The sequence below is a fragment of the Lagenorhynchus albirostris genome, chromosome 6, assembly GCF_949774975.1.
Source record: "Lagenorhynchus albirostris chromosome 6, mLagAlb1.1, whole genome shotgun sequence".
NCBI lineage: Eukaryota > Metazoa > Chordata > Mammalia > Artiodactyla > Delphinidae > Lagenorhynchus > Lagenorhynchus albirostris.
The window spans coordinates 58776268-58783753 of NC_083100.1; the positions used below are offsets into that span (position 1 = coordinate 58776268).

A 7486-nucleotide genomic window follows, 5' to 3' on the forward strand; every position below is an offset into this window, starting at 1 on the left:
ATGGCAGTCAGGGTTTTTTGAACACAAGAAAAGCCCGACACAAATAGGGAACAATCCAAATAGGGTAACAGGGCTAGGAAAAACCTGGCAGCTCTTGCAAAACCTGCATGGAGCCAGGGCCAAAGCTCTGAACTGCTGTCCAGCCACACCTCCTCTGAGGCAGGGCTGTTTCTGGTTCACACTCTTCTTCCTCAGGCAGGTTCAGGCTGTTCTCTTTGGTTTATCTCCTCTTTATAATTCAGTTCCACAACCTGATGAGTTTGCTCTTCTGCTTAGTTCCTGTTAAGAGTTGCTTTTTTCTTTTTTAGCAACCTCTGTTCCATCTGAGTCTGTGTCTTCTTATGAAAGATTTCCTCTTGGGTGTGTTGGCCAAAGCACTGAACTCATTGGTTAGCCCCGTGTGTTCCTCCCAAGAGGCATGTGGGTTTACCTAGTTTGAGTTATACATGATCCTTGCCCTCTAAGCAATTTGCAACCAAGTAAACAGATAAAGCAGGTAAATATTGGATAAGGTGTAAAGAAGTAAATCAATTAACTACGACAATATAAATTACAAGGAATACGTTCAAGATGCATAATTTACAAGAAAATAGGTTAGTTGCTTTTAGTAGAGAGAGTAAAAAAGTCTGGCAGATAGGATGGATTTGTGATCTGTTCACTCCCTCCTCCAGCAATAACTAAGTAAATATGCTGTGTTGGACACGGTAACAGAAAGAAGATGGATAAGACATGATACCTACTCTCAAAGGTTATAGTTTGTAGAAGAGACATGACGTGTGCACGTGCCTATCTGAAATACAAGGGGGAACGTGTTCAGTGTTTCGAGAGGTACACCAACAAGGCTCAGGCAAGGGAGCAACACTTTTTGGCTGGGGAGGAGGTGCGGGTATTTGAGGTGGGCTTGAAGCATAGGTGGGATTTCATATTTTCAATGTTTCACCAGGTCACTGATGCCTCAAGGTAAAAATAAGTCACGGTAACTGAAAAAACAGTATTTTTCTGGCTTTGGTCCAAATCTACTATAGTGGTGTTCTAAACCTTACCCAGTCTGCCTGCCCCAGTATTCTTTGGCACTTGCCAGTTCTTAACCATTTGAGAATCATATCCTCTTTTCAGCATCTGTGCAACTTATAGGACCTATTTCCAGAGAAATAAACATACATACCCAGTTAGTTGCATGCAGTTTTCAAGAGTTCATGGACACTTGCAGCCTATTCTTGGACTCCCAGGAGTCCATGGTCTCCAGTTTAAGAATTCCTGATGCAGGGCTTCTCTGGTGGCGCAGTGGTTGAGAGTCCGCCTGCCGATGCAGGGGACACGGGTTCATGCCCCGGTCCGGGAGGATCCCACATGCCGCGGAGCGGCTGGGCCCATGAGCCATGGCCGCTGAGCCTGTGCGTCTGGAGCCTGTGCTCCGCAACGGGAGAGGCCACAACAGTGAGAGGCCCGCGTACCGCAAAAAAAAAAAAAGAATTCCTGATGCAGACAGTCCCTTAAGTGTGGAAGCCATCAGTGTTCAGAGCTACGCAGCCGGGTCCTGCTGTCAATGCATTGGGAGCTGTCACATACGGAAGCCACGCTGTATTCTCTGGGGTCCTCAGTGCTCCTGGTGCAGGCTGACCTGTGTAACTCCGAGGGCCAATTTTGGTTCCAAAGCAGTGCTCCTTGCTAGTGTGCACCCATGTGTACACACGCACACGCTCACACACACACTATCAGAATGGGGAATGCATTTGTGCAGGGTGTACACATTTTTAAAAGTTTCCCTGGTGATTCTGATACCTGTGATGTGTCCCTCCACGCTCACTGCCTTAGGATGCTATTATCTGTGAGCCTCCTGCATCCCTTGTGCTGAGAAACTCCTGCCTGGCAAGTGCACCAGACATGCCTAGACAGATCTGAATCCTGGCTCTGAGCCCAGCTTAGGCTCAAGCTGGGACATCCCTCCACTCCCCTTCCATGCTGAATTAATATTGCAGCTGGATGGCAAAATAAGGTCATCAACAAGGAAACTCTAGAAAGCAGGCAGTTTACAAGTGTTAAAATATTTATCACAACTTCCTTGAACAGGAGCTGGGCTGGAACCTTTTAGAATCAGGGATGTGACCTGGGGTTGTTGGCTGAATGTTGAGCTGTTCTGATCTGCAGCTTCAGAATTAGACTGGCTTCTGGGAGTAGTGAGTAGGTCCCCTTTCCTATTTTTAATACCACTGAACATCAGTGTGGTATCTCCCTCAGGACCAAGGCTGGATTACCTGATGGGCAGAGTAAGCATGTGCGTCAGGCACCAGCAGTGCCCTGTCCCAGTTCCTACTCCCACTTTATTCAAAGCTACATGGGCTGTTGTCCCCATCAGGATCCCCTTCTCAACTGGAAAGGGCAAATCAAGCAGAATTTTACTCTGGGGGTATAATGGTACCTCTTTATTCTGGAGAGCAATCTGTATCTCTGAAGACTTGAGGATAAACACCTAGTTCATATACTCCAGTACTTCCCAGGAATTTCTATGTTTCTAACAGTTACTCACAAACACCCACTCTATCTGGGTATTGGGTCAGGCACTTCAGAAAGGAACCATTGGCTTCCCTGGTGGCGCAGTGGTTGAGAGTCCGCCTGCCGATGCAGGGGACACGGGTTCGTGCCCCGGTCTGGGAAGATCCCACATGCCGTGGAGCGGCTGGGCCCGTGAGCCATGGCCGCTGAGCCTGCATGTCTGGAGCCTGTGCTCCGCGACGGGAGAGGCCACAACAGTGAGAGGCCCGCGTACCACCAAAAAAAAAAAAAAAGAAAGAAAGGAACCATTTATGGTGAGTCTGTGGTAGGGAGATATTCTGGGGAATGTGTGAGGAGGAGGCCTTCCTGAGACCCCTTGATTCACAACACAAAAGCGACTATGTCTACTGTCCTGTGAACCAGGTCTTCTTCTTGCCTTATGTTTTTCTTTTCTATTTGTTTTTTCTTGGCTGAAATTTAATGTAAAACTTTTGCTGTCTTAAATGTTTTCATTAAAAAAAAAAAGGGAGGGGGAGAATAAGGCTTTTAAATCTTTCCGGTTCTTTCTAATAACTTTCAGTTCTGACATTTGCCTTGAAATTGCCATGACTTTAGGCAAGAGGAAGGGGAAGCAGGAAGAGAACTCCTGGCCTCCCTGAGCCTGACTTCGAAGCCCAGGCTCTCCTCCCTGTGCAGAAGGAGCCAGGAGCCCCCGGGAAGGACTTGAAGGCGGGGGTGCTCACAAACAGTGGGCTGGGAAGCCTTACTCTGCACAACACTAAAGCTGCTAAAACAGATGATTTTGAGGTTTGGGAGCTGATTTGTCTTAAGAGGTGGGCTTTTTTTTTTTAATTTTATTTTAACTGAGAGTTACTACTATCTTTGGAATTTATTTCCTTGGAGGTTGGTGGCAGCCTGAATTTGGCAGTGTTCAGGGCAGTGTGCTTTTGAATTTGCTTTCATTTCTTTTTTGTTTCTTTTTTTCCTCTTCTAAAGCTTGGGGTTGTGAGGACTCAGGGCATTGCTTCATTAGGAAAGGGAACATGTCAACCTTTGCTGAAACTGCTGTGCTACAGGATGCCTTAGACTCGCATGATGTGCCCTGAATAGGGACAGGCAGGATTCAGGACTGAGCTCAATATTAAAACCAAAACAAAACCAAACCCAAACCCCAAAACAGCTATCAAAGGCAGAAAACAAATGAGAACATTTCACACCTCTGAATTTCAAAATTAAAAGACAAGTTAAAGACTGGGAAAAGTGTGTTTGAAACATATATAAGAGAAGTTTAATGTCATTTGAAAGTGCACCTTCAGGACTTCCCTGATGGTCCAGTGGTTAGGACTCTGCGCTTCCACTGAAGGGGGCATGGGTTCGATCCCTGGTCGGGGAGCTAAGATCCTGCATGCTGCGTGGTGTGGCCCCCACCGCCCAAAAAGTGCACTTTCAAATCAAGAAGAAAATGGCGAATACCTCAACAAAGGGTATAATAATATAATAATGCACAGTATAAGAAATACAAATGGTACTAACTATATAAAAATGCTCACCCTCGCTAGTAATCAAAGAATTTCAACTTAAACAAAAAGCCATGTTTTTGATTATCAAATTGGCAAAGATTAAAAATAAAAATAGAAACTGAGGTGGTGAGTATATGAGAAATGGGTACTTACTTTTATAAGTAGCTAGTGAGTGTATAAATTGGAGGGCAATTTGGCAGTGCATATCAGAAACCTTAAAACTGTGTGTACCCTTTGATACAGCAAATCCAATTAAAGGAATTTAACTTTAGGGAACTCCCTGTCAGTCCAGTGATTAGGATTCTGTGCTTCCACGAGTTAGATCCCTGGTCAGGGAACTAAGATCCCACAAGCTGCATGGCGCAGCCAAAAAAGAAAAGGAATTTAACTTCAAGGAATTATCATGGATCTGTGTAACTATTTAGCTACAAGGATGTTAAATAATATACCTATACTATGAAATACGCAGGTATTAAAATGATGTCATAGGTATTTAATTATATAAAAGGATATTCATAATTTGTCAAATTTTAAAAGTTAATTAAAATTAGCATATAACGGGACTTCCCTGATGGTGCAGTTGTTAAGAATCCGCCTGCCAATGCAGGGGACACGGGTTCGAGCCCTGGTCCGGGAAGATCCACATGCCGCAGAGCAACTAAGCCCGTGCGCCACAACTACTGAGCCTGCACTCTAAAGTCTGTGGGCCACAACTACTGAGCCCACATGCCACAACTACTGAAGCACACGCACCTAGAGCCTGTGCTACACAACAAGAGAAGTCACTGCAATGACAAGTCCGTGCACCGCAATGAAGAGTAGCCCCCGCTCACTGCAACTACAGAGAGCCCGCACGAAGCAACAAAGACCCAACACAGCGAAAAATAAATAAATAAATAATTTAAAAAATTAGCATATAACAGTATAATCCAATTTTTACAAAAGAAAATCTGATGGATAGAGAAAAAGACTAAAAGGATGGAAAAGAAAGTTAACAGTTATAACCAGTGGTTTTTCTAGGTTAGTGGAATTGCATTTAATTTTTCTTCATTTTCATCATCTCTGTTTTATAAATTTTCTACAGAGAATATATTTTCTTTTCATAAATAGAAAAATAAACCTTCATAGCATTATATATTTAGCCAAATGGTGGTATATTTTTATCCCCTGAGGATGGTGCCAGTGGAAGAAGCCTTATGGCTTCAAAGGTAACGTGGGCAATGAGCTCTATCATTTTCAAATTTTAAATAAGAATTTTTTGAGTTTGAAGCAATTTGATTTTGCTCTTTGTGGAATAGTAATGTGAGGACTCTCTCTAGAACTAAAAATTCACTCTGACTCCTAGACAAGTGATTTAATCCCCTTTTAAAATTAAAATGATGTTCTGAGGAAATTAAAGTCCACAAGGACTAACGTAACCATGAAAATAAGCACTGACATTTGCAGAGTTTAAAAATAAATTAGGGCCCCAAAGCCCATTACACCAGTCTAAACATGAGAAAAACATCAGACAAACCCAAATTGAGAGTGGCATTCTACGAAATACAATTGCTCCTCAAAAGAGTCCAGGTTGTGAGAAGCAAGGAAAGACTGAGAAACTGTCACAGGTCAGAGGACACGAAGACAGGACAACTAAACACAACGTGGTATCCTGAGTTAGATCCAGGAACAGAAGAACATTAGTGGAAAAACAGGTGAAATCCAAATAAAGTCTGGAGTTTAGTTGGTAGTAACTCACCAATGCTGGTTTCTTAGTTTTGACGAATGTACCAGGGTAATATAAAATGTTAACATTGTACGGTGACTAACCATCCTGGTTTGCCTGGGAGAGGGACTTTCTACATATGAAATATACACTACTCATCTTTTTATTATCTTGCCATTTGTGTTTTCAGAGATACTTGTTTGCAGGTGGCCTTTTAAATGTATTCACTTTTAGTATACATTAAATAGACTTTTAAAAGTTTTTACTTCTTTCATTCCATTGCTTTATCCATGGATTTTACTTACTTTTGAAATATTCATTTCTAAGCCTTTGTTCATATGCTTTCATCTCCTCTCAAAAAAGTTTCCATGATTGGTTGAACCCCTTTATGCACAGGTCCCTATACTGTTCTTATAGAGTCTTTCACTCCAGTATTCTTTAAAAGTGAAGATTCTAGTTACTTTTTTTCTTCCCATTTAAAAAAAATCAAGGTAAAATTTACATACAATAAGACATCCTTTTCAGGCACAATTCTATGGATTTTGGACTATACTAGATTTTTTACAATTGTAATTCAAATATTCTCTTCTTGATTCTTAATAGATGTTTGAATTCATCGATCAAGATAAAGATGACTTGAAATACTTACGGACTATGTCTATACCAGTTATAATAAATACAAACTTCATTAAATTATTGTTCATTTCCTAAATATTCCTTTTCTCCTGAAGATTCAGAATTATTAAGTTTAAATTTCATGGAGGACAAGACATTGGTAAATTCTGCAGGAAATCAATGATTGAAAGTATCAGAAAGCTATGATTTAATTTAAAAAGTCAGCATGAATTCACATCTTATCTGCCTCAGTTATGTGAAATAACCTCTGGGTCTAACAACAAATATCAGCTGAGGGAAGCCATGAACCAATTACTTGGGATAAAGCACCATGAAAAGAATACTATACAAACAACTAATCTGGAAGTTAGAGAAGTAAGGTGTAAGGATGAACTACTTAAGTAGATTAAACATTGACTTTGATATCAAAGTGTGGAATAGTTTGGAATGGATGGATTACAAAGCTCTAGGGATCAATATTAGGACCAATTTTACTCATTTTATATGTCAATGACTTAGAAGAAGGAACATGCAGTTTTGTATGTTATACAAAATGAGAGGGAGGGACAGTCAATACAAAGAAGGAATGAAAAGACTTGAGTAGACTAGGAACAGAAGCAGATAAGTGGCTTACTCAATTCAAGGTGGAGGAAATATGAAGAAGAAAGATCATCTCATAGTAATACGAAATCACAATGTTCAAAATAGAGTAAAAGAATGAAAACTCATTAGGTGAGTAAATAAGCATGCTAGAAATAAAATAATTCAAATGCTATGAGTAAGAAAGGAATATTAACTATAGAGTTTAAATATTAATATTCTAAGTAAAAACATTAAGTGTATTTTTAATGTAGTAGACTAAAATAATAACTCACTGGAATATATATAATTAGAGCAAATAATTATGCTTTGGGAATTCCCTGGCGGTCCAGCGGTTAGGACTCCAAGCTTTCACTGCCAAGGACCCAGGTTCAATCCCTGGTCAGGGAACTAAGATCCCACAAGACACGTGGTGCGGCCCAAAAAAAGAAAATAGTGACATTTGCTGTCAGGGATGAGAGAACACTTGTATTCTGGGTAGTCTATCAATACCAGAAATATCTTATTAGGTGGTAGAGTCACCTAATTTATTATTTATTATGCTTTATAATTT

The 7486-nt window shown here is 40.9% G+C and overlaps 1 long non-coding RNA gene across 1 annotated transcript in view; it reads left to right on the forward strand.

Annotated features, from left to right (window-relative positions):
* The window catches only part of LOC132521772 (uncharacterized), a 32158-nt gene extending 25762 nt beyond the window's left edge, over positions 1-6396 (forward strand). Inside the window, exon 3 of the long non-coding RNA XR_009540959.1 lies at positions 6322-6396. This is a non-coding gene — a long non-coding RNA (uncharacterized LOC132521772). The remainder of the gene's footprint in view (positions 1-6321) is intronic.
* The last annotated feature ends 1090 nt before the right edge of the window (positions 6397-7486 follow it).